This window comes from Equus przewalskii, chromosome 5, assembly GCF_037783145.1.
Source record: "Equus przewalskii isolate Varuska chromosome 5, EquPr2, whole genome shotgun sequence".
NCBI classification, from domain to species: domain Eukaryota; kingdom Metazoa; phylum Chordata; class Mammalia; order Perissodactyla; family Equidae; genus Equus; species Equus przewalskii.
This window is the reverse complement of record NC_091835.1, coordinates 32135349-32162806: the sequence shown is the minus strand read 5'-3', so window position 1 is coordinate 32162806 and position 27458 is coordinate 32135349. Positions and strand designations below refer to the sequence as shown.

General features: G+C 52.9%; 1 protein-coding gene across 10 annotated transcripts in view; it reads right to left on the bottom strand.

Moving 5' to 3' along the window:
- Window positions 1-27458, bottom strand: part of TSPAN9 (tetraspanin 9) — a 193786-nt gene that overhangs the window by 123997 nt on the left and 42331 nt on the right. For 2 of the 10 annotated variants that reach the window (XM_070620512.1, XM_070620513.1), the window contains one exon: window positions 13297-13386. The exons of 6 other annotated variants lie outside the window; for them this stretch is intronic. The gene's annotated coding sequence lies outside the window, so the exon portion shown is untranslated. Of the gene's footprint in view, window positions 1-1041; window positions 1192-13296; window positions 13387-27458 lie in introns of all 10 variants that reach the window. 2 more of the 10 variants (XM_070620511.1, XM_070620514.1) reach the window with 1 other exon arrangement.

The window sequence follows — 27458 nt, the reverse complement described above, 5'->3', positions numbered from 1 at the left end:
CAAGGACCTCACTGAACCTTAATTACCTTTCTGAAGACTCTATTTCCAAATACAGTCACGTTTTGAAATACTTCAACATGAATTTGGAGCAGACACAACTCAGCCCCTAACAATTGGAGCATTTTATGGTATGTGAATTATATCTCAACACAACTGTTTTTAAAAATCCTATCCACAAATCCTAGAGATTAGATCATCCAACCCCCTGTTTTACAAATGGGAAACTGAGGCCCAGAGGAGGGGAGCTGCTTGCCCAAAGTCAGAGTTGGGCAGAGGCAGAGACGGGAGGAGAGCTCACGGCTCCGACTCCAAGTCTGGCTCTCTTTGTCCCACAGCCTCCTGCCACCACCGCCTCGAGGGCTCAGAAACTAGACAGCGATGGGAAAAGTAAGAGAACTTTAGACTTAAAAAGAAAATGCCTCAGAACTTAGATCATGTGCAATTAAGGAGTAACTACACTCCACAGCTTGTGGGAGAGGGGGGCAGCCAGCAAGCTCCGAGGAGGCCCTGGAAGAGCCCTGCTCGGTGACAAGCAGAGTCGGTGAGCGAGTGCTACATTAATTCCACATCTGCTGTGTGCCAGGCGAGAGAGGAGCATGTTCCTGAGCAAGACGGGTGGACAGAAGAGCTGGCCCTTCAGCTAATCCTTGAAGAATGGGCCTAATCCCACCAGGCTGAGGGCTTTCCAAGCAACAGGAACCACGTGACAAAGGCAAGTTGGCCAGTGCAGCAGAAGCATATGCTTTATACAAGGAGCCACGGGGACAACAAAGCAAAGGTAGGCCAAGGTCAGATTCCGGAGAGCCCTCTGCATGCTATCCTTAGAAGCATGGACTGGAGATAAGCAACAGGGAGCCACTGAAGTTTCTGGAGCAGGAGTGTGACATCACCTGAGAGTGCTGGGGAAAGGAGGCTCCACCCCCCAGCCAGCAGACAGGCTGGGCGGCACTGCAATAGCTGTTCCACAAGGCATTCAATTCACAGCCGAAGGCAGACAGGGAAGCGGGAAGCTCCCGGGCTTCGAGGGGCATGTAGATTTACCTTACTGAGACAGAAGAAAGCAAGAAGTTGAGGAAAGCAAGAAGAGGAGGGAACTTTCCGCAGGCACTGAAAAGCCGCCAACTCCTTGAGCCGATGTTGTGATCTGGTGCTGACAGCCCTTCATCTTTTCCATTTCTTCCCTTTTCTATTCTTTTAGGAGATAAAAGGAGGGGTGGGGAAGGAGACAGACACAATGGAGTTGCTTGGGGAACAAAAGCCCTGGTACGTTTTTGCTCCTGCTTTCAGCAGGCTGTGCCCTATAATCACATCCGATGCAGGGCCCCAGCCCGTGTTCCCCACTCAGGAGGCAGAAGTGCGCCCTGGGCGGCAGTGGCGCCTGCCCGCCGCCATCTGCCGAGTCCACCTCAGCGGGGGGAGGCACACAGAGGATGGAGCACACAGCCTAAGACGTCCGAGACTTTGGTTCCAGTCCCTGCCGCGTCCCCGAAGAGCTCTGTGACCGTGAGCAAGACACTCACCCTCTCTAGGGCCGCGTCTTAGTCTGCACTGACAAGAGCAGCTACTATTAATTATTGAGTGTCCACAACGCGCCATGGACCACTTTAGGTTTTTATCCCTTACAAAACACGCTGTGAGGGAAGTCTCAGTCTTCCCATTTTACAGATGGAGAAACCGGGGTCCAGAGGTTAACAGGTTAGTCAAGTCAGAAGGCTATGCTTAGGCCCAGATTTGTCTAGCTTCAAAACCCACGTTCTTAAGCTATACCACATTGAAGTGAATTAAGTGGAATAATAAACCCGCTCGCCCCTCCCTCACCTGCTTGCCATGTGGCTCAGTGGGGAGAACTCACACTCAAGACCTGCAAGGGTACCATTCACAATACTGCAGTCACTCAAGGTCAAAATGTGGTGGCCCTCAAGTCAGCTGGACCTTGCCCCAACTGGGGCCCTCACCCCAGGCCCTGCTCCTCCACAAGGCCCTGCCGCTAGCCCAGCCTATCCGCCCTTCCCTTCCAGCCCTGCTGGCCCACTCTCACTTCCTCCACCATGCTCTCGGCCCCTGGATTCCATTCGACTCTTAGAAGCAAAGCCCAAGTCTCACCTTGATTCCAAACTCCGAGAGGCCATCCAATCAAGAGGTGGCGGATACATCCACCAGCACCTTCACTCCTGACCCCTGGGGCTCCCCACCTGCTGCCCCTCAGTGCCCCCAATCCTGGAGGGGATGACACGGGAGACGCGGATCACATCTCTAGGACAGGACCCAGCACCCAGAAGGCAGCTCTTGGCTACTGTTGTTCAGAACAAGACCTGGGCCCGGGCAGCACACCACCGTCCCCTTCGTCAACACCACACTCCCTTCCTCTCGGGCAGGCACCACATGCCAAAGGTGCCCGCAGAGAAACATGGAGATGCTCCTGACGTGAGCCAGGAAGGGTCCCACCTGTTATTAACAGAGGACAATTGGACCTGACATTGTCGGGGATCTGAAACCTCCCAGCTAAGGAAAGCTTTGTTTTTTTAATAAAGAATAAATAACACAGGGTGTTTATTTCCCTCCCAAGTTGTATTTCTTAAGCAGCACTCAGCTCGTACGTCACGGCTGTCATCTGGGGAAACCATGGAGCGGTACGGGCATCTTCAAATCCCTTCTCCTTCCTGAGGAGTTCAAAGCACCTCAGACAGACGCCGCTGTATCTTCTCTACAGCTCTCAGAGGAGAGTGGAGAGGGTCCCCAGCAGCTCTGCCTCCAGCGTGCGTCCAATAAATACTTGCTAACTGCCGAGAGGACGACTTTGCTCACAGCACAGATGGGAAAATGGAGGAAGGTGACGCACTCAGCACCACCAGTCCAGTGCTCCCAGGGCCAACTCGGCTCTAAGCCCTCTCCCATTCGAGGCCAAGCTCTCCCAGAGGCTTTGCCAGAGGGACTAGAAAACGGAGACGTGGTCTCCTGCTGGAGACAGACGGACAGACAGACAGATGGCCACAGACCCTGCTGTCTTGTCGCTGACCTAAATGGCGTCCAGACAACAAGTACTTCACAACGTCTCAGTGAGTGCCACCTACAGGAGCAGCTCCTCTGACAACCTCCCGAACCCTGAGGGCAGGAGCAGCCGTCCCTGCCCAGGCACAGCTGGGCGGCTTGTCTCTGTCTCACTCGTGGCCCCCATCGTGTAACACTTTGTTTTGTGAGTCCAGGTGCAAGGCGCTCCCCTCCCCACGATTTTTGAAACTTTATGCTCCCATAACCCCCAAAGTGCCCAGCATAACAACTGACCCCTAGTACATAAAGCAGGGGCCACACACTGGCACCCTAAACCACAGATAGGTTTTGTTTGAACTAAACCATGTTTTAAATTTTTTAAATAATTGTCAATAGTTAAATATCAAATTTTACCCAAAAATCAAAAGTTCAAGCTTCCCTTGAAAAATGGAAGATTTGGCAATACCAGGCTCACATTTTGGCGTGACAACAATCAGCTAGACCTGAACAGCGGGTAGGTCCCCAAATGGGGTACGGGGTCTTCAATTTGTGACAGACCCTGGCCCATTTCACTCATCTGCGTTTGCAGCTTTGCATCAAGTTTGGTTGAATGTAACTGAATGGGTGGGCCTGTGGTCATTTCAGACCACAAGATCCTGGAGGGTGAGAGTTCATCTATTTCTCCCGCTTTGAATGGGGTCACATGGGGGACTGCACTTAGGATTCGCGGAATGAGTTAAACCTACTCCATCAAAATCTATGCACCCAGGCCACAGGCTTCAGAGCCAGAGCTGCAACAAAAACGTAGAGTCACCAGCCTCCCAAATAGGGACTCTGCCTCCTAGCTCACTTCCCAAGGGAGATTTGTAAGGCCAGACTCAGACCAAGGGCTGAGCTAAGTCCTGAGGCTGCCCTCAGCACCTGACTTTGGCTGGTATTTGACAACCCAGAACTGGGTCTCCATTACTCCAGGGAAGAATGCCTGGCTTCTGGACTTGTCCTAAGAAAATAACAGAAAAGGAGGAGAAAGAAGAAAAGAAAGAGAGAGAGAAAGGAACACACACACGCACATGTATAATATTAATATACTGATGTATATTAATGCAGTTTCCCGCATTATTATTATTAGGAAAATTTTTAAAATGTGCACAAACCAAATGGTCAAAAGGGAAAATTAATAAATACTCAATGGTTACTATAGAGACATTTAAAAGTCTAATTGTGATGATTATGTAGTTTGAAGTAGAATATTATATAACGAAAAGAAAGTGCAAAATTCTGTCTACACTATGACTATAATCAGGTGAAAATTATGTTTGCAAGTAAATGCAGACTCAAGGCATCACAGAACATGGAAGGCTGACTTGCTGTGGCGGCAGCTCTGGGAGGCTATTTCTTCCTATTCCGTTGATTTGTACTCTTATTGTAGAGCATTGTTTATATAAGTATTTTTTTAAATGCCCAGCCTGCTCCTGACCCTAGAATAAACTAGCATAATCCAAAACCAGATAACGATGAAGGTTAGGGGAAAATGCCCCCTGTGCTCAGAGCCTTCTGGGAGTCCCAGGGGGTCAGACGGGAGGGAAAGGTTGCATCACAATCACTCGGCAGAGCTGGGGGCTTCAGAGAAGGCACTCCCGCCCCCAGCACCAACTCGCCCACACGCACCTGCCCTGAGTGTGGACATCCCCCGCCCTACGTGTGGCCCTCAGCTGCTGCGTCACTGCGCAGTGCGTCTGCTGATGCCGTTGAGGAAGGGGAAGACTCTGAGGGCCTCCAGGTGGGAAGCAGCCACACCAGCAGGCTCTCTCTCACTCGTTCTTTCCTTTCCAATACCTGTTTCATCAGATATTGCTGGAGACTTAGGAACCAGGTCTAGGGAGCAGGCTGCTCGCTGAGTGAGGCAGGAGTGTCAGAAGGACACTCCTTCTGAAAGGAGGGGTCCACTACGGCATCAGGGGAGCTCGGCAGGTGAGGGAGGGGCTGAGTGTCCAGGCCATGTGGACAACCAGAAGACCTGACCCTGCAGTGGCCTCCCCGTGCCCAGGCGCTGAGGGCTGTAAGGTGGCAGCCGCCTTCTTGTAAACTGTGACAGAGCTGGTGCCTTGGAAAACAGAAAGAGACACTTTCTCATACACACTTTCCAATCTGATCAGACACCCCAGGGAGAGATTTCCTGCCACGAATTCCCCATGGGATTGAGAGCTGGAGGAGGAAAACCCTCCTCCGAGGGCTGTCTGAGCCACGCGGCCCAATGGCACCCCAATCCAGCAGGGCATCCCATTTGCAGGGAAATCCACTTAGACTCAAGGCTTGGGCTTTTACTTTCAATTCAAAAGACTGGCTTCATTTAAAAAAAAAAAAAGGAAAGGAAGGAAGGATGGAGAGAAGGCGGCAGAGTTGGTTCACTGCTGCCCTGTTCTGTTCAGTGTCTGAGGTTTACAGACAAAGCGCCCAGGAATGGGGCCACAGTCCCAACCAGCAAGGGTGGGAAGAGGGCAGTCCAGCTGGCCAGGTCATTAAACTCACTGAGGGGCATTTGCAACCCTAGTGCCTGCCCAGCTGGTGGCATCTGCCTGGAAGGGAGGAGGCAGAGGAGGCTGGAGAGGGCCAAGAGGGACCAAATGCGAAGGCCGGTGGCAGGCAGCAGGCCCCTCCTTCTATAAGCAAGCCCCACCACAGGGCTATTTCCAGGCACTTTTTCCTGTGAGAAAAGAATGGGAGGAATGCAGCGCAGCCATTACCCAAATCCACCCCACCACGGCTCCGTGCCCAATTACGTACAGTGGGGGGGAGCCCTCCAGAGCCTGTAATCAGCAAATCCGTTTAAGAAATTCAAACTGGCAGCCAGAAACTTAGTGACATAGGTAATGCAATCTGAGGGCCTCCCTGACAGCCGAGTCGACGCATGCGTGCGCTCCCCAGCTCTGCGGGTGTGAGAGCTGTGCCGGCCACGCCAGCCTCTGCAAACCACATGCAGAGGTGGCCAGAAACACTCCTGGACTTTTATAGCTCCTCGGGGACCCGATCTCCAGGAAGTGCTAGCAATTGCAATCCAATTGTGTCCCTGGCTGGAGAAGCCGGCTGGAGACCGGGGGACCGTGCACGGGGAGGAAGAACTTCATTGGGAAAAAATGTTGACAGAGTTTAATGTCGAGCGGAAGGACAAATGCTTGGATGAGGGAGCCTGAGTGAGAAATAAGGCCTTCTGAGTGCTCCAGCAATTTGCATGGGGCTGTGCAGGGAGTATTGAGTTAAAAGGCACAGGAGGGGGCTGGGCTCCCCGTGGCCAGGCCATACGCAGGGTGAGGAAGAGGAGCGCAGGTCTCCTGCGGCGTCTGGAACTTGGCACCCTGAAGTCGGCCCTTCAGTGGGAATTAGCTTACGGGCAACAGCCAGCTAGGAGGAGGGCTCAGAAAACTGAAGCCAAAAACATGCTGTCCTCACTTAAGAGACCAAATAAAATGGTGGAGAAGAAAAACGAGCATTTATTGAGCAGCTGGCATGGACCAAGCTCAGATCTCTAATCCTAAGACCCTACAGCAAAGTGGGTGTATTATCCTAATGTGGCACACAAGAAATCTGGGGTCTAGGAGACTCACCCTCGGGCACATGGCTGGAACCAAGACCGGGCCATGTCTGTGTGCACGTCCAGACCCAGGTATACCACGCTCTGCTGGGGTTTCATGATGCGGTTTTTCCAAAAGGAAATCCTCCTCACCCCAGACCCCTCTCTCAACAACAACGACAAAACTGAGCTCACTGGGTGGACTTAGTCAAGTCCCTTAGTCTCTCTGGGTACCAGCTGCCCCCTGAGCTAAATAAGGGAGTGACTGAGGTACTTGCTAAGGTTCCTTCCTGTGCAAACACACACAGAAAGGGTAAGCAAGCCTGTCACTCTGGCCAAGGAACTGAAACAGACTGAGAGCCTGTACAGGGCCCTCTGACCCCTAGGAGCCCCTGGTAAGCATCTCAGACACCCAACTGTCACAGCGTGCTACAACTGTAGGGTTCTTGTCTGTCTGCCCCCACATGGTGCCCTCCCTCAGGAAGAACATTCCACCTAATTGTGCCCACACCCCCTGCCTAGAGCGGCACCTGGCACGCCACAGCACCTCGCCAGACACTCACTCACGGGCAGCTGGCTGAAGGAATGAGCCGTGAACGAAGGCAGGAGCCAGCACTCCTCAAAGGCGGCGCGCCTCAGAAGAAGGCACTGCGAGTATCTGTTCACCAGATTCCTCCTCCAAGTAGAAGAGCTGGACCTTCCCAAGCCCAACTGTGCACTGAAATCGTCTGGAAAGCTTTTCAGAATACAGATTCCTGCCCCCTCCCAGGGTTTCAGGTTCAGAAGATCTGGGCTGGGGGCCCGGGAGTCTGAATTATTCAGAAGCTCCCCAGCCGTGTCTGACTCGAAGCCAGGGCTGGAATCACTGACGTCTATCACTTGGCTAAAGCCCACTCGCTAAGTCCTGTGCCGGGACCAGATGAGGCTAAGAAATAAAAAACAAAGTAAGTGACTCCCAGAGCCTCTCTTCCAAAGAGCTCAGTCAACTTCTCATGCTGTGATGCTGTTACCTGTTGGACTGAAACAGGGTGGCAATGCTTCTCCTGATTCTGTAGGTTGGCAAACAGGTCTGGCCAAGAAAGGGTACTAATTCCTCTTTCTACCTCTTGCTTTTAGCAAGAATGCAGGGTACTAGAGCTCTCACAGACGCAGCTAAATTTCAACAAAAAGAGAGAACAAAGCCAGACACACGCTTGGCTGCAGGTGATGCTGATGCCAAGGCTGACATCCCACGCCTCCTGCCCAGACCTGGAGGACAAAACACACTTGTCCTTTGATGGCTCGCACACCCCAAGTCTTACCCCCAAACACAGAGTCTCACCAGTGTCAAACCACGCGCCCAGAAGGAACAGAGACTCCATCCCGTCCTTCTCAGGCCTGTGCCCATGGCCCTGTCCCGGAGGTAGTTGAGGGGCCATTCATTTATTCATTCATGAAAATTACAGCAAAGCTAAGAAGTGCCAAGCAAAGGAGGAAAGTTAGGAGGGTTCTGAGTCCCAAGAGGAGATGAAGGAAGAATTTAATTATTCCCATTCTCTTCAATAAAAGAGTGACCTTCCCGGAGGGACAAATGCTGAGAGGCTGAAAGCTGAGCCACCCACACCCCCACAACTGACCCAGGAGCTGGGGACAGACACCATCCTGAGCCCCTTCCCTCGGCTACTGGAGACACCTCCTAGAGGCAGGAGCCAAAGTCACCTCGGGCAGACACGCCTGAGAGGCCCCCTCTTCCCTCATCCCCCTCTTTCCACCCAGCCTTGGATGAGATTGATGGAGCCAGGACAGCTGCAGCAGGGCGGGGGGGTAGGGGGGTGGACAACAGCTGGACAGAGGGTGGGCCCTTCCCCTGCCTGGGCAGAATCCCAGCCAGAGCTGGAGAGGAAGGAGAGAGACAGGTTTCCTCTGTGCATTTCTCTTTCAGGAGTGGAATCTGAGCCTCCAGCTCCCCTCTGACCTTGCTCTCTGCCCTCCTGGTCATCAGGCAGGCAGGTGTCTCTGGATTCCACAAATAGCAGGGCCACTCATGTTCTAGGCCCTGGAGCAGGCAGCCCCATAGTGCCATGGACTATGCTCCCTGCAAACATTCCACACCCCTCCACTCATGTGGGACCTGAGCCATCCCACAGGCCACGGGTGCTGGAAGAAGCCCAGAATCCTGACACCCCTGGCCCACCATGGTAGAAGGCGATGCCATGACTTGCAGTGTGGACCATTGGCCTGACGATCAGAGGACATGGCTTCTGTCACAAATTAAGCTTGTGACTCTTGACAGACTTGGGATCAATGTTGGCTTCACTAAAAAGCTTCATGACTTTGATTTCTGGTTGCCTTGACTGCAAAATGAAGATGATAGTATCTGCTTTATAGGGTAGTTCTTAGAAGTAGAGGAACCATATCCTGGTCCATGAAAGGTACCTGATGTATGCTGGGCCTCAGTTTCTTCTTCTGTAAAACGAGTGGGCTAGACTAGATGGTCTCTTGGGTCTCCTGTAAAACTGACTCAGCCTTTTTGGCCAATAACCCTGGCATGTATCCCCTTCATCCCTTTCCTCTACAGAGAATCACTGCTCAAAATACCTTCCCTGGTTCAGAGAAATGAGGCCCTTGAGACTTCTCCCCTCCTGTTCCCCTATCCAGACTCTACATGCCAGCTCCAAACGTGCAGGTCAGACTCGTGAGGGCCAGCCCTTCATCTGCCAAGCTCTGCCTCCTATATACATGCAAACCATTCGTACAGCTCAGTAACTTCTTACTAAGAACAAATTACTCATTCATAACACACCTCACACCAAAGGTGACCCACCAGCATGTGGCAACACTGCAAGTGAAAACTGTTCGCGTGGAACAGTACTGTCCAACATGGCAGCCACTTAAATTTATGTGGCCACTTAAATCTAAATTTTAATTAACTAAAACTAAATACAATTAAAAATTCATTTCCTCGGGTACACTAGTCACATTTCAAATGCTCCATGGCCACGTGTAACTAGTGGCTACTGTATTGGACACTGCAAAATAGAACATCTCCATCATCGCAGCCCTGGTCTAGAAGATGCTCTCTTCAGGGGCAGGACAGGCCCCAGGTGGCCCAGACTGAATCTGGAAGAGGACGGGGAGCGAGGAGGAGGGCAACTCTGGAGGAGGGAGGGGCCATTTCCTGTTGCTTCAGGGGAGACACCACCAGGATGGTGGCTCCAGCAGGCCCCCAACTCAGGCTGAGTCCCTCGGTGAGGGTCTCCCTGGCCCCAACACCCGGCAGGATGCAGCAGGCAGCTGTCACACCGCACTTCATTTTTGGGATGCATGGGACACTTGTCATTCTTTCCAGCCCCTGGCAGACTCCTGGCCTCTCCTAGTTCAAGGTCTGTACCTTGTCCCAGGGCAGGGAGGCTGCCACCCTCCTGCTGCAGCTTAGACGAAGCATGGTCTGCAGAGGGCCAGGGCTCCTCTCCTTGTCCCAGACTCCAAAATGTCTGGCTACAAACCCAGATGGAGGGGAAGGAAGCCAGAAAGCTAGTTTTAATCAAGCACCTACTATATTCAAGTTACCACCAAGGCACTTCCAATGACATTTTCCCACTTGATTCCCCCCAAAATTTGCAAGGTACATGTAGTTAAACCCATTTTCCAAATGAGGAAACTAAGGCTCAGAGAAGGTAAGTGACTTGTGCAAGCTAGAAAGGGTCACGGTCTGATCACAAATCCAGGAATGTCTGACTCCAAAGCTTACCATCCATCACCCCCTGAGGCCACGGGTCTACCGACAACAGATGAGGAGGAGCAGGCACGGCCCTCTCCTCCCCAGGGAATTCTCCAAGCACGTAAACACAGAGGGCAGGACCCAGGGCTCTTTGAGTTCCTGGCCTGGCAGAGCCCAGAATCTCAGGAAGGTCTTGCATTGGAGAGGTGAGGCAGGGCCGCAGAGACAAAGCAGGTGATGAGAAGGAAGGGGGAAGGAGGAAGACAGAGGAGGGGACAGAAAAGCAAAATCAAGGAAGAGGGGCAGAGCACACTGAAGTGCCTGAAACCACTCCAAGGGTCACCGAATGCTGGGGCAGGCTCATCTAACGCCCGTCTTCCTCGACTAGACCTCGGCTCCACAGAGGCGATGACCTCATCTTGTTCACAGCTGCGTTCCCAGCACTAGCACAGTGCCTGGTACACAATAGGTACTCAATAAATCCCTGAAGGAAAGACAGGTGGGTGGATGGAATGACAAACAGAATGTCAAGGGACTATCAGGAAAGGAAAGTCCTCTTTTCTGCCTTTTCAGAGACAACAGTCTCCAAGAGGTCTTCCTGACCTCAGTGCCAACTCAGAGCTCTGGGCGACGCCACCCTTCTCCAACAGGCTGGCATCCTGGGCCCAGTCTGCCCCTTTGCCATCAGCCACATCCACATCACCACTCTCCCAGCAACCACAGGTCATAAATCCGAGCTATGTCAGGGTTGAGAGAGACCTAAAGACCATCTGGTCCAATCTTCTCATTTTACAGATGAAAAGACTGACACCTAAGAGGGGAACTGGCTTGCCCAAGGCACAGTGTCAAAGTGGAGAAAGTTTCTCGTGACAGGGCCAGCAGGAGCTTGATAAGGGAAACTCAGTGCCAAGCCCCAGTGCCCTGGAGCTTGCTTGCAGGGCCAGGCCCAGTGCCTGCAGCCCATCTGTCTCTCCAGCCTGCCAAGAGGCCTTCCTTCCTCCGTCCGTGCCCGTGAAACCCCCCGCAGGCGATGTCAGAACACTGCACCAGGGGGAGGTGTGGCTGGCCATAGGGCCAGGCCTTCAATTTCCGATTTCCCAGCCTGGCACCCCTAATGGTCCAAGCCCTCTCTGCTCTGAGCCCCATGTGGTCATACATCACCTTGGCTGATGCCAGCCATGCCTTCCCCAGCCATCTGGACAGAAAAATGAGGAAAGAGCAGGACAGGATGATCTTGGCAGAGAGGACCAAGGGGAAGCTAAGGACACCTGGTCCCTTCTCTTCCTGACCTCACTACGTATGTACTATTGGGATGCAGGACGATGGGCATGTTTCTCTTTTCCTGGGACTCAGTTTCCCCATAAGAAGTTGGCAATATTCAGCCTCAAACTCAGCAAGATGTGTTGAGATGGGGGTTCCTCTGCCCTCAGGTATAAAGAAGGAGAAAATCCATAACAAACCCAAGCCAGGCACCCTCTAGGCATGGGGGGAGCCCCTGCCCTGGAGGAAGTCTCAGTCAAGTCAGTGAGTCAAAACAAGTTCACAGGGGCCAGCCCAGGGGCTAGTGTTCAGTTTGCACGCTCTGCTTTGGCGGCATAGGGTTCACAGGTTTGGATCCAGGGCACGGACCTACACACCACTCTTCAAGCCATACTGTGGCAGCATCCTACATACAAAATAGAGGAAGGCTGGCTCAGATGTTAGCTCAGCGACAATTCTCGTCAAGCAAAAAGAGGAAGACTGGCAACAGATGTTAGCTCAGGGCCAATCTTCCTTACCAAAAAAGAAAAAAGTTCACATAAAAGGTGATTCACAAATGAGAGCACTGCCAAAGGAAGGACACAGGGCACGGGCTCTGCAGACCAGCATGGCTAGGGAAGACACAACAGGAGAGAGTCTGGAACCAGTGCTGACAGAGGCAAATAGGAGAGACTGTGTGTGCTGAGTACAGAGCAAGCGCCGTCCCTCCTGGAGGGTCTCACTGTCCAGGCGGAGAACAAACACGCCATCCCCCAAAGAGACCCAGGGTTACCGGATGTGTGCTGTGCCCACGTGGGGCAACTGGGGGTGTGCAGGAGCCTTCAGGATGAACTAGACGTGTGAAAACAAGGAGCATCTCCCAGGAGGTGACCTTGAGCATCGCCAGGAAGCAAAGGAGGACAAACAGACTTGAAGTTGAATTAAGTGCTAAGAAACACAATTTCACGAGTAGATTATCCTTGTAACACAGAGGTCCTGGGGAACAGGGGAAAGGGACAAGTATCATCACTGGATACGGTTCAACATCCAAGCCCTTTGGGTCTTAATTTGGCCCAAACACACGCTAATGAAACCTCTACTTTTATGTTCTGTAGCGATAGCCCCCGCCAGGGGCCACCCAGGAGTGAGGGAGGGAGATCATCTAAGGAGGAGCCTGGGAGGAGCTGCCCATGTCTGTGCAGAGGATGGAGAGCAACAGCCACTAGAAACCACTGCACGAGTTTCCAGGGTCCTCAGAACAAAGTATCAGAAACTAGGTGGCTTAAAACCCAGAAGCTTGTTGCCCCACAGCTCTGGAGGCTACAAGTCTGAAGTCAAGGCATGGCAGGGCCCTGATGCCTCTGCAGCCTCTAGGGGAGGACACGTCTTGCCTCTTCCAGCTTCTGGCTGTTGCTGGCAATCCTGGAGTTCCTTGGCTTCTAGCAGCGTCACTCCAATGTCCGCCTCCATCATCACATGGTGTTCTCTCTCTGTGTTTCTGTGTCCACATTTCCCTCTTCTTTTAAGGACACCAGGCATCAGATTAGGACACACCCTGATCCAATATGACCTCATCTTAACTTGATATATAGGGTCTGCAAAGACCCTATTTCCAAATAAGGTCAGATTCACAGGTTCTAAGTAGACACAAATTTTGTGGGGGACACTATTCAACCCAGTACATCCACCAAATGCCAAAAGATGTCCTTGGAGTCAGAGATCCCTGCCACAGCGGGCAGACATGACCCAAGGCATGCTAAATTTCAAGTTCTAGCCCCAAATCCATCTCTGGCCAGGTCACCTCGGCCAGCAGTCCAATCCTCTCAGTGGCTCCGTCCTCTGTGAGGGGAGAATTTGGGTTTGATGTCCCAGCTTCCTTCCAGCTCCTAAGCTGCCAAGTTAAAAGCAAATGAAAATCAGTAAAAACTCACGATTTTTAAAATATAAACACAGATAAACAGAAACAAATGAATATAGGCATGTGTGCATGCATGAGTTGGTATATATTTCCTACTTCTGTCCTCTCAAAGGAGCTAGAAGCAATGACACCCCAGTGGCAATGAATACATCAGCAGCTAGATCTTGGTTTTTAAACACCACTCTCCAGCAATGGAAGCAGGGCGCCTCAGAGGACGGACTGATCCCAGGGCTGGGGCCGGAAAACGATAACACGAGCCTGGAGTATCTCATGGTGCCAGAAAGGAAGGAAGTGTTCAAGAAACACAAAAGCCTGTCAAAGGGCACAGAAGCCAACCTGAAAGAGCTTCCAACGGTCAAAGGTGGAGCAATGTGAGCAACAAAACAACTAAGGTATCGAATTATAACTATAGCCCATAGAATAAAATAAATATCCATACATTTATTATATAACATGTATTTTACAAAATAAATATTCATGAGTCTGTAATGATAAAAATCACTAAGTGAATAAATAAATAAACGCGGGAGAAGGGCCAGCTCTTCCTTCCAGGAGAATTCTAATTAATAAACGTAGAAGAAATAAAGGAAATAGAAAATTACCAGTAGGTAAACACCACAATAATAATTATGAGAGGCAAGAACCACTGATGGATGTAAAACTAGAGGGTAAAAGTTTGAGAAAAAACAGCATATTTGTATAGTCTCAAAGTACGTCCCCACAAGACATTTATTAATTACAAACAGAATAACAGTAACCTCTGGAGGATATGTCTGGCCAACATCACCTTCTCCAGGGATCAAGGCTAACACCCCCAGTAACAAGACACATTGACATCATGTACCTCTTGACACAACACATTGAGAAGGACACAGCATCACGTCTGTGGCATTCTGGCCAAAAATGCATAACCTCAATCTAATCCCAAGAAAACCCTGGACAAATCCAAAGTGAGGGACATTCTACAAAGTGATGGACTAGTACTCAGTACCATCAAGGCCATGAAAAACTAAAGAACTGTCCCAGATTGGAGGAGCCTAAGGAGACGTGACCACTAACAGCAATGGAGGACCCTGGAGCAGAAGGAGGACATTAGCGGGAAAACCCGAATAAGGTCTATGGTTTAGTTAATAACATTAGACCAATGTTAACTTCTTGGCTTTGACCGTCGTACTATGGTTATGTAAAACGTTCACAACAACCCAAAAAGGCAAAAGAAGGATGGTGCATATGTATGTGCATGCCACAGGGCACACAAGCACAGGAATGCCAGGAAGGGTGTCAGAGAGTGTGGTGGGGTGGGGGGGGACGAGGAGGGGGAGAATGGCCTTTTGCTGTTTCAGGCAGCACGCTGAGCCTTGGATCCGATTTTCACAAAAGGATTACTAGATTACATTCTTTACCACAGGCAGCTGTCCCTGTCAAATAAATAATCATCGCCTTACATTTATATATCACCTTTCATCCCACAGCCCTCTTCCTACAGCTAGGACCAGCCTGGGAACGGTCTCAGCCCTCCTCAGGGAAGGGAGGAAGGGAGAAGCGGTGCAGCCCACACCAATGAACCAAGTGAACCCCATTTGGTTTCCAAGAAAGAGAGAGCTGAGAAATTGAGAAGAAGGGAAAACTCAGGCGCCAAGAGGACAGAGCGGTATGGGTGGGTGGCTCCGTGATAAAATAAAGGCTGGGGGAAGGAGAGAGCAGCAGGCTGCAGGCTCCCCAGCAGGGCAGCCGGGTGAGCAGCGTCAACCCAAAAGCATCAGGGCGGGGCGGTTACCAGTTCTCAGTCTCCAAAGTGTGCGTGATGTTGGGCAAGTTCCTCATCCATAAAAGGAACCTATCACACAGGATTCCCATGAGCATCGATCCATGGTACGCTCCTAGCACAATATCCGACCCCACATCTTTCCACTCACCTGCTGGCCACATGGGAAAGGACCAGGGCAAAGGCCAGACAGAGAAAGTGGGCATCAGGGCATGGTGGGAAATACAGAGACACCTCCTGGTCCCAAGGAGAGAAGCCACGAGTTTTCCCAAGCAGCTGATTGTCAGGAATCCACTGCTGAGCAGTGTGGAAAGGTGTCCTTGTATCCAAGCCGTGGGCAGCTGCCCACTCAGAGGAGGTGACTTGTTCTGATGTGGTGCTGACCCTGCAAGAGGGGAAGGCCAGAGCTGCCCTGAAAGGTCCACAGCAGGGCTGGGCCAGGCTGGTGCAGGACGAGGGGGAGTGCTGAGGATGGGCACCCCGACTCAGAGAACACCCTCTAGACCAGGGGCCTTGCATCTCCCCAACAACTCAGGCCCCAGGCCAGAGTCACCCAGGCCCTGCTCCTGGGGTGCTTACAGTCCAGCTGGACAGACAGGTGCACACTGAAAAGTCAGGTCAGAACACAAGAGCTGTCGCCATCCATAATGCAAGCCAAGGTCAGGTGAGAGGACCAGAGGAAACGCCACAGGCACCACAGGAGGGAGAGACCACTCCTGGTAACAGGGTCACACAAGGCTTCCTAGAAGAATCAGGGCTCCTGCTAGACCTTGAAAGACATGTGGGGCTCTGAGGAGCAGAGACGGGGGCAGGAGGAAAGGGGAAGCTGGCACAGATAGCAGAACCGTCACAGCATGCTCTGGAGGCAGACACGACATCTGTCACGGCCGTGCTGGAGGACCAGGGGAGGGGGCTGGAACAGCCATTTGCAGTCAGAGTGAGAAGGGCCAGGCCTTCGGGCTCTGAGCTAAGACACCCCACGTGCTGCCACAGCACGGGCACGGCCACTGTTGTGTTGAGAGAGCAGGAGAAGCTGGAGGAGAGAGGTTCTGGCATCAAGGAGCAAGTTTTCAGCAGACAAGTTGGGAGATTTTTTTTTAATTTTCTCACAACACGGGATATTTGCGAGCTAATAGAGACTGGAAGCTCAGGGCACCTTGTGTAATGCAAAACCCAAACTTCCCCTTTGGCAAGGAGGCCAAAGCCCTTGGTCCTCATCAACTAAATCTCATGGCTCCCCTCTGGCCTCCTGCACAGAATCCCAAACTCTCCTTTGGCCTCTACTGTGAACCCCAACTCTCCCCACGGCCCTCTCCCACTAAGGCCCAACCGTTCCCTCCGGCCTTCCCCAACAAACCCGAACCTCCTTTGGTCCTTACCCAACACGTGTAATTTCCTTCTGCTCGCCCAAATAAAACCCCAAATTTCTCTTGGGTGTTCCACTATAAACCTCCAGACTTCCACGGCTGCCTTATACCCTTGGTCCTTCCCCAGGAAGCCAACATTCCCCTGTGACCTCACCCACGGAACCTCACAGCAGTCGTTTGCCCTCCCACACCTAACCCCAAACATCCCAGATCCTCCCACTGCAAACTCCAAACACCCCTTTAACTTCCCACGCCAAACTCCAAACCTTCCCCCGTCCGACTCCCCCAGGAAATCGTGCACTTTCCTCAGATCTTCATCAACCCTCATTCTCCTCAACCTCCCATACCAAGTCTAAACCTTCAGCTGCTCCTAACACACCCTCAAACGTCTCCTCTTAGGCCTCTTTAGCAGGCTTGGGATGCCGAGGGCAGGACTTCTCACCCCTCAGGGGCAGGTGCCAGGCTTTTTACTTCCAGTCCGTCCTGGTCCATAGGCGGTCCAGCTGTGCATGACTGTTACATGTTCACGCCACGGGTGAATCTCCCGGAGATTTTAACAACATCCACGTCAGCCTACACCCTGTTTGACGAGATGAGTCCTTCAGCTTCGACTAGAAATCCCTAAGGGTTTCCTTGGTTCCCACCACCAAACTCCAAGACTCCCCTCCAGCTTCCCCTAGGAAACACCACACTATCCTAAAATGTCACAGCCATGGCAATCGCTGGAAATATTTCTAAATGCCCACTTTCCATTTCCGTGCTGACTTCCTCACACCAGGCCCTGCCCACGGCCAGCACTCGAGCCAGTGCTCACGCACGGGATCACCCCTCACACTGTCCTGCAGGTGCCCCGAGATGCCCTTCCACAGCCCACAGAAAAGGCCTCCCCAGGTGTGTGGAGGACCAAGAGCCAAGGCAGCACAGAGCAAGTCCCCACACTCCAGCTGGAATCTCCTGTTCCTGCGCTTCTGGGTGAGGCAATGTGGGTGCAATGGTCTGCGCCCCAGGACCAGCTGCAGGGGCTGAGACTCTCCCTGGGAAGGAGAGAAAATCCACCTGAGGCCTCGGGGACTTGAGGGAAGCCCTGAGGAACGATGTGCCTTGGCCCCGGAGCCTGCAAACTCTGTCAAGGGATATGTCAAGGAGTGATTGAGGCAGGCGGCTGGAGGGAATCCCATGGTCCCAAGTTGTCCCCCTACAAAAGCCAAGCGCCAGGAGAAGGGGAGAAGGCCCCTCCCACAGCACAGTAAGGGGCACATGGGGCAGGCTGGCCTCTGACGGGTGAGGGAAGGAGGGGAAGGTGTCAGCGGAAAAGGGGGAACCTAATTAGAGCTGGTTCCTGCTCAGCCACCTGCCGAAACGGCAGCTCACCCAAGACCTGGACGGAGGGACCAATGACAGCGCTGCCAAAGACTGCTCCCCACGGCTGCCACAGCCAGACAAAGGGAGGGACCAGCTGGGCCGCCATGCTTCCCTCACCCCCCCAAAGAAAAGGCTCCTGAAGCTGAAACCTGAGAAGATGCCAAGGGGCAGCGGGAGGCAATTTACAGCCGAGAAAACTGAGCACTCGGGCCAGATGTGGGCCCTGGGGAGGGGCTGGGCCGAAACCATGTGTGTACGGAGGGCGGGGCGGGGCGTGCAGAGGCCCGAAGGCTCCTTCCCCAGGATGCCCCCAGCCTGTGGCCCTGGGCTCTGAGCTGGGGAGCAGGGCGCAGCTCCCGCCTTCACAGAGAACAGGGGAGGAGGCAGGGGAGGGCTGAGGGGCCTGCAGGGCTGGTGAATCTGGGGTCTGCACCGGAGAAGCGGCGTGAAGCAAAGGCAAGGAGGCAGAGGAAGGAAGACAAAGAAGACACTGGGGAGGGTGAGCCCAATCCAAGCCAGGGCCTCTGCCCGCTGACCGATTCGCCTTTGGACCAGCTCCTTCCTCTAACATTCCACGACTCCAGGAGGCGGTGAGTGAGAACCAGCAAGGAGGCAATGCTAACGTTCCTTCTTGGCTCAGCCCTGCACTTCGCAGCCCCCCCCAGGCAGGGATCTGGTCTTCCTTGGCACCGACGAGCTTCCTCGTCTCTAACAGGTGTGCAGCCTCCCAATCTCCCACCACAGCTGCCAAACCCCACCCCAGGCGGCGGGGACACTGTCAAGCCCATGTCCAAGTCCTCCTCTCCAGAGGGGGAACCGCTGGGCACTGTCCCCTCGCCCCTGCAGATGACATGCTCAGTCCTAGGTGCGTGAGGGGAAGCCGAGGCCCAGGGAGGGGAAGGGCCAAACCCCAGGTCACACAGCAGCAAGGGGAAGCCAGAACCCAGACACCTGACTCCCAGCTCATACTTCCCTGCTCCCCACATTGCCTTCCTCTGAACCCCAGAGCCAGCAGCGGCCCCAGTTTAGGAAACAGAGCTGCCCCCTCTCTTGAGCATCAAGGGGGCTGGGACGAGATGAAGGGAGGAAGTCAAGCCCCCTAAAGAGCGGAATGCAGAAATCCATGTGACAAGAGGTGGAATTATTTCCCCTGGAAAAAAAATTAATAAAAATCTCCCCGTGACCAGACCCCAGGGGTATTTGGCTGGAAGGTGACGTAATACAGAGACGAGAGGCCAGGAGAAAGGAGCCCCCCAGCCCCCAACAAGCCGCCTGCCAGGAGCACAACAGGGAGGCTGCAGCTGGAACTGGGGGGCTGGGGAGAGAGGACACGCCAAGCAGGATGCTGGCACTTGAGACGCAGTCCTCAGCATCTGGCTGGAAAGCAGAAGCCTTTGAATAAGAAGTCCAGGTGTAAAGCTGCCTTGGGGCCCAAGTCCAGGCTGGCGTGGGCGCAGGGTACCCGAGCAGGGTGTGTCAGAGGCATCGAAGGGGCTGTCTAATGGCAGAGCCCACTGGATGTAAAGCCAGGTGGAGGTGGGAGGCGGGAGGCAGGCTCCCGAGGCAGACACTTGGGCCCTCCACTGAGGAGGGGTGGGGGCCTGGGCACCAGGAACAGGTGGCCCCTGGAAAGGTAGGTGGGGCCAGCACCCATCTCCCCATTGACTCCGGTCACTCAACTGCTGGAGTTCTGACAAAGCTGACATGGCCATAATGGGCCCTGCGCAGGTGCCCAGGGAGGGTGCAGATGGGGGTAGAGGATCAGGACCTCAAGACGACGCATCTTGGAGAAGGAAAAAGCCAAGGAGGAGGGTGGAGCCGTCCCCACTGCTGCCCCAAATAAGGAAGGTGCTGCACCAGGGAGGGCCCAGCCAGAAAGGGGATCCCAGCAAAAGCCCCTGCTGCAGATGAGCCTAGAGCAGCGCTGATAGCTGGAAAGGCCGGGGGGACTTGGTTCCCAGCACAAGAACACCCCCATACCTGGCCCTCCCATGGCCCACGCCCTCATGGCATGATGGCTAGTGGAAGGTTCTAGCTGGGACCAGCTGGGAGCTCTGCAGTACAGAGTGTGAGTTGGGCTTGGATCCCAGGCTGACCTGGCCCCCACCCTGCTCCTGTTTGGGGTACACGATGATGGTGGGGTGCTTGGAGGAGGCAGGAGGGGTGGTGGCCAGGTTGCCAATCCCCAGTCCCGCTGCTCTCTCCCTCCTCCAGTCCCCATCACTTACAGGCTGGACTCCTCGGCCTCCCAGAGGGCACCTGCACACGCTCTCCTCATACAAGGTGTTGGCTGTGACCACGGGTCTTCTGACAGTATCCTGATCCTGAGGTCAAGGGAGTGCTCTCCCCGCTCCCACCGACCCCCCCAACATACAAGCCTGCTTCGCCACAAAAAAAGAGGTGACACAACGTGGGCAAAAACAAAAATGCCCTTCGACTTGGAATCTGACGACCGGGGTCAGCATCCTGTCTCTGAAGTGTTAGACATGTCCTTACCTTCACTGAGCCTCAATTTCCTCATCTGTAAAAAGGGGACACCCCAGCCCCTGACACAGGGCCATTGGTGAGACCACGGAGATGAGGAGGAACCACATAAACTGGACGCAGACCGCTGAGTAATGTGAAAAGTGCTTAAGAACGACCACCATCAGTGGCACATGACGCCCCCGGGAGCCACCTGCGTGGGTTCACATCCCGCACGAGACCAGCCATGTGGGAGGAGGAAGAGTTAGTGCAGAGAGGGGAGGACAGCGTCCCGGGTCAAGCGAGAGCTTCGTACGTGTCTGCTACTATTCATATCACTATTGGTGTGGCATGTCCCTGGCCTCATGCTGCTGTCCACCATGACCGCACCATGAACATGTGCACAGGCTGCCACCCGGGGACTCCTCAGGGAGCAACTGGACTTCCTCAGTGACACTGGGTCTCAGCTTCTGGTCCTTGAAGGCACTAAAACCCAGCCTGGGACATATGATAAGATTCTCCCATGGTGGGAGCTCTTCTAAGAGCTCTGGGTCACACTGAGGGCTCCTGAAAGGCCACCTCCTGACACAGGGGCTGTCTGAGCTGAGACAGCCCCTTCTCAAGTACGTCGTGGGAGAGTCAGACACTAGGCTGCCCTGGCTTCATCCCAGCGTTTCCTCATACCCACCCCAGAACCAGGGACATGCGGAACTTGAGAGTCCCTGTGCCATCCAAGAAGTGACGGCTAACCCACCAGAGCAACGAGTTTGACCTGGATCAGATCAACACGGAAGAGAAATTGATGTTTCCTGCTGCCATCTAGTGGCCAACACAAATAAGAGCAGGCAAGGAGCCAGACGGCCACCAGGTGGTCTCAGTGACCAGTAGCCCTGCATGCCCAGACCAGGGATGAGTGACCCAGCTATGTAAGGCAGAACCTAACAGAAAGCAGAAGGTTCAACAAAAATTAAAAAGTGGGGAAAAAAAAAAAAACCTGCTGGCTATCATCCAGGGATTGAGGAAGGAAGAGGAGCGAGGTTCACTCATCCAGAAATAAAAATGGTGCTCCAACTCCAGGGCTAGGCCTGCAAAGGCACAGAGACGGAGCAGGTAAATAAGACGCTGGCCCTGACCACGGGAACCTCCACTCTGGTCACACCTCTGTCCAGCCCCGGCTGTGCCATGCCTGTGGCTGTGCTGTCCCCTCCTCTCCCTTCTACACCGGGACGTCTGCCTGTGCAAACGTTGCCGCCTCTCCCACCACGTCATCCCCCTCTCCCCACGCTCCCACCCTGACTCTCATTACCAGATCAAACATCCACCTGCCCCCCAGATCCAGCCCCCTGCCCTCAGCTGGCTGTCACTCACAAAGCTGTGTGGCCGGCCCCGCTCACCTGCCCAAACTAGGTCCCAGAGCCCCAAATACTTCTCACCTCCTATCTTGGAAGATGCAGGGCCCTCAACCTGCCATGCCAAGCCCCAGGGCCACTGTCCCCAGACCACCCTCCATCCCTCTAAAATGCCATCGGTCTGCTGGCCTGTCTGTGAGCCTCCTGCCACAGGCGACCTTCCACCGGGAAGCAGCAGCCCTGAGCAGAGGTGAGCAGGCCCTCACAGATATTGGGCTGGGTGCTCCCATCAGATCAGCAGAGCACCAGACAGAGGCAGGAGAACTAGTCTCCAGCCTCGACTGGCCCCTAACTGGCTGCATGACACCCGGGCAAGTTCCTTCCTTCCTAGAACCTTAAAATTTCCCCATTTTTAGGATGAAAGATCATTTCTTGGGCCCCTTTCAAGTCAAAATATCTATGACCCTAATTCATACTAATGTGTCAATGACCACTAATGGCTAATTGTGTAACTGTTCCCACAATACTCTCAGCTTGAGAGGGGGAGCCTCAGCCTATCACCCGTTCACTCAAACAGTAAAAACACACCAAACCCAAGGCTGGTGGTGGGTTCGCTCTTTTCAGCAGCAACTTGATTAGTTCTGCTCCAGCCACAGGGACAAAGGCCAACAAGGAGAGCCGGGGTGCACGCTGAGCTGACCGACGCAAAGCAGAAGGAAGGGAAGTACCAGCCCTGCATCTGCCCCAGACACTGCGCTTCCCGCAGGCACTGTTGCAAGCTGAGGGGCTGACTCTCTGTCACTAAGAAATGGAGCCCAAGTGACCCAGCCAGCAAGAGTCGAGCCAGAAACTGCGCCCCTGCAGCACCAGCTCATAGTGTCGGGTGAGGGGGGTGACCATCAGTGGCCATTCCCTCTCCTGCCCTTGGTCAATCTGTCAATCCCTTGTCACGCGGGAGCTGACTCCTGAGGCCCTCCACCCTCCCACCTCGGGCCCTCCCAGGGGCCCTTCATCCGGGTCTGCACAGCGGAGGTTGCCAGAGTGCCTGAGGAGCAGCCGATCCCCCGTCTGCCCAGCTCTCAAGCAGCATCGCCCAGGACACACCTGAACTCGTTTTGTCTGATACACTCAGCCGGATGGTGTTATTTATTGTGGAGCTGCCCTTGGATGAGTGTGAAAAAATGAAAGCCCTGGAAGGATCCAGAACCCACAGCACGTCTTACCTGGGAGAGGCACTGGGGTTGGGGGAGGGTGTGGGAACATTTTACTTTATCACTTTTATGTTATTTTATTTTTTGCAGCAACCAAATTTTCATATAATAATTGAGTCATTATTTTAAAGTAAACACTTCATGCAGACAGATCAACGGCAGACGACCAAACCCTGTCCTTGTAAGGGAAGAGCCGGTGAGGCAGGCCCGGTCTCACAGGCAGGGCCCTGCAGCAGGAAAGGAGCCCGCGTCTTTCTCCAGTCCACATCTTCCTTGGGTGGGGTCTTTTGCACAGAGGCAGATGGCGGAGTGGTTTCTGGAGCACAGAGACAAACTCTCTGCCCCCCAAAATACCTCATCCATCTGCTCATTCATGCCTGAAATTCCTTCCCTGAGGGGCAGTCTTTGATTCCTCAGTCAGAAATAGGCCTGAAACCGTAAACCCACCCAAGAGATGCAAAACAGTGCCCTCAAGTCATGGTCGGACGTAGGCAACAAGCTTACTGGCCTTGGGAAGCAAGGCTCTCAGGCTCTCAGGCTCTTGGGCTAATCCTGTGGGCACGACGGGGGCTCAGGCTGGAGGCAGTAACAACCTGGGAGAGCAACAAGCACCCAAAGGTGAGGAAGAAGAGTCCAGTGCAGCTGGTCCTCACCCTGACTTAAGGGGAAAGAGAGCCGGTGGACCAGGATGCGGAAGGTCAAGGCTGCAACAATGGTGACCACCTGGGATGAAAGAGGCACTCGGGAGCTCCACGAGGGAGGGAGCGGGAGGAAGGGACGACGCCATCGAGAGGAGACCGGACAGAAACAGCAGCACATCTAGAACCAGCGACGTGGAGCCACATGGGAGTCCCCCACACCAGGCTGGTCCCAGCCCAGGTGGAGGCCTGCCCTGGGATCTAAGCATTTTAAACAGGAGCTAGACGAACAGGGCCACATTTTGAAAAGCATGAATAGAATGGTGGGAGACCCAAGAACTGGGTCAAGAGAAAGTGACCTGAAGGAGAATGCTCAATGTCATTAGTCATCAGGGAAATGCGAATCAAAACCACAGTGAGCCACCACTGCACACCCACTAGGATGGTCGTAATTTTTTTTTAAAGGAAAATAACAAGTGTTGACAAGGATGTAGAGAAATTGGAGCGCTCATACATTGCTGGTGGGAATGTAAAACGGTGCAGCCACTGCGGAACACAGTCTGGCAGCTCCTCCAATGTTAAACATAGAATTACCATATGATCCAGCAATTCCACTTGCAGGTATACACCCACAAGAAATGACAATAGGCGCTCAAACGCACACAAATGTTCATAGCTGCTCCATTCACTACAGCCAAAAGGTGGAAACAACCCAAATGTCCAGCAACAGATGAGTGGACAAACCAAACCTGGTATATACGTACCACAGAATATTATTTAAGCCATAAAAAGGAATGAAGTACTGATACATGCTACAACACAGACAAACCTTGAAAATATGCTAAGTGTTGAAATAAGACAGACACAAAAGGCTGCATAAAATGTCCAGAATAGGCAGATCCATAGTCAGAAATCAGAGTAGAGGTTGTCAGGGGGTGAGGTAAGAGGAACTGGGGGATGATGTCTAAGGGGCACAGGGAGTATGTTTGGGGTGGTGAAAAAGCTGTGGAACTAGGTAGTGGTGATGGTTTCATAGCACAGTGAATAATGCCAATGAATTGTACACTTTAAAGTGGTTAAAATGGTAAATTTTATGTTACATGTATTTTACCAAAATAAAAAAATATTTTAAAAAATGGAGAGAACTTTGGGAGGGACATGACACCCAACCCCCCAATACCCGAGGGCCTATTCCAAAGCAGTCAGAGGGCAGGACTTTTCTGTGAGCTCCTGGGGTAAGGAACTCCGGGGTGTCAAACTCTGACGTGCAGCGTGAATGACAGCTAGCACACCCTGCACAGCACCACGTCAGGCACTGTGCCAACACTTTATCAGCATTAGATGCAGCCATCATCCCCATTTTCAGGACACTGAGGCTTAGAGAAGGTGGGGGCCTGGCCCAGTCACCCAGCAAGTGGAGGAGTGAGCCCCATACTATTAGCCGCTATGTTCCAGACCTTCCTCAGTGCAGAGAACACAGCTTAGCTCCAGAAGGTCCAGCCTTAATCAAGTCCCACCACCACCTGCTTCAGTGACACCTGTGACTATTTACTCAGCCTTGCTGTGCCTCAGTTTCCTCCTCTGTAAAAAGTAGAATAACACCATCAACAGGTTCCAAGGCCTGTTGGAACAATAAAATGAGACAATGAGTGTTCCCAGCAGCCCCTGGCACATAAAAGGGCTCCATAAACATTCAGTCCCCTTCTTTTGTCCAAAAGTAGAGAAAATTACAAAGATAGACTATCTCAGCAGGTAGAGAGCTCCCCGTCACAGAAGGTGAGGAGGTGAGGAAAAGCAAAGGTGCCACTCAGCAAGGACAAATATCAGATGGGGACTGGCCCAGACAACCTTGAAGCTTCCACCCCGGAAATCTGATGTGGCTGCCACATGAGTCCCTTTCCAAGAGTGGGCTTCACTAGAGGAGAGAGGGAGCAGTTCAAGGACACTGAGATCCTGGAGGAATCAGGGCTGCCACAAAAAAGAGAAGAGGTATAGAGAAATGAATGGCTGGGAAGAGCAAAACTAAAGTTTGCCAATAAAAATAGAAGTAACTTACGTTTTTAGAGCATCCCCAAATGTGCCAGACACTACACTAAGCATTTTGCATAGATTACCTCACTGAATCCTCACATCTCTGTGGGCAGATACTATCATTATCCTCATCTCCCTGATGAGGAAGCTGAAGCTGGAAGAGGCAAAGATGCTGCGCAAGGTCACAGGGCAGCACGTGCCCCCTCTGCACGGTGCCACAGGCTCAGCTGAAGTCCCGCCTGATTGGAGGGAGGGCTGCCGTGGACTTCACCTGCCCAGCTCCTGCCCTCTGCTTCCAAGCAGCGGTCTCTCCAGAGCAGAGAATGAGTGCCAAGCAGCAGACCCTTCTCCCTGCCTCCCTGTGGCCAGAGAGCTGAAACTAGAAGCTGATGCTAAGAAGAAAACATGAGAGGATGCAGTAAATATTTGGGGAAATTTTGTTAAGCAGAGAAAAAAAAAAGGAGGAACTTCTGTTTCTGCCAGCTCAATCGGCTTTAGGAAGAAAGCACAGGCCACTTCAAGCGCCTGCCAAATGCTCAGCCAGATCCTGCTGGTGTGCCAGCTCTGCCGGGAGAAGGGCCTCAAGTGTCCCAAGCTGGATGGGGCAGGACCAGCCACAGGCACACGGCGGATGGGGCTCTGCTGCAGCCTGCAGAAGCAAGGCAGCTGGGAAGTGACCCGCTGGCCATCCCCACAGCACTACCCCAAAGGAGCCAGAGAGTCGGTGTGGTGCCCAAGTCCTCCCCTCGCTGTGGAGTCCACCCCACTGATCAGCGGCCCACACAGGGAGCAGGCAGCAGGGGAGGCATCCAAGAAGACCGGGGCCTGCGGCGAGCGCAGGGTCTGCACCCACCCTGATGGGGCGAGGGCAGTGGGGAGTCGGGGGGCGGGGGGGGCACAGTTAGGGACAAATAAAAGCAGGGCTCTAACTCCCCTCATTCTGCACTGCTTCCCCTCTGACCCTGGGACGCTAAGCCATACCGTGGCAGCCATTCGTTCACCTGAGTCTTCAGCCTCCTCCAAGGAAACTAGGAGGACAAAAGAGGCAAAATCTGAAAGGGAGGTTGAGATCTTAACTTTTTCTTAGGCTAACATTGAAGAGCTTGTACGCTATGCTTTATATACGCTAATTTAATATTCATAACAGCCCTGCAGGGTGGTGACCACCATCATTACCATTTCAAAAGTAGACAAACTGAATGTCAAATTAAGTGACTTGTGCAATGACAAGTTAGCATGTGGTCGATCAGGATGCAAACCCATGTGATCTGACCTCAGAACCCACACTCTTAACCAAGATCCTTTACCACTTCCTAAAGCAGACTCTTAGGAGCTAGTAAAGGGAATGATTAAGCATAGTTCCTGGCCTCAGAGCATCTACAGCCTGATGATGGGAATGGACAAATGGATCCAATGCAGAGGAAAATCATCTATAAAGATTACGTGTATTATTCCTAAAGATGTGCGGCCATCGTTTCAATTATACGAAGGTGTGTGAGCGTATGCATGTGTGCACACACATGCACCAGAGAACCACTGGAATGACTGGGAAGGAGGATGGTGGGAATTTAATTTAATTTAATTTATTATTTTTTTTTAAAGTGTTAGCTGTACACGATTTTTTTTTTTTAAGATTTTTTATTTTTTTCCTTTTTCTCCTAAAAGCCCCCCAGTACATAGTTGTATATTCTTCGTTGTGGGTGCCTTCTAGTTGTGGCACGTGGCACGCTGCCTCAGCGTGGTTTGATGAGCGGTGCCATGTCCGCGCCCAGGATTCGAACCAATGAAACACCGGGCCGCCTGCAACAGAGCGCGCAAACTTAACCACCCGGCCACTGAATGGAGAAACAAAATGTGAT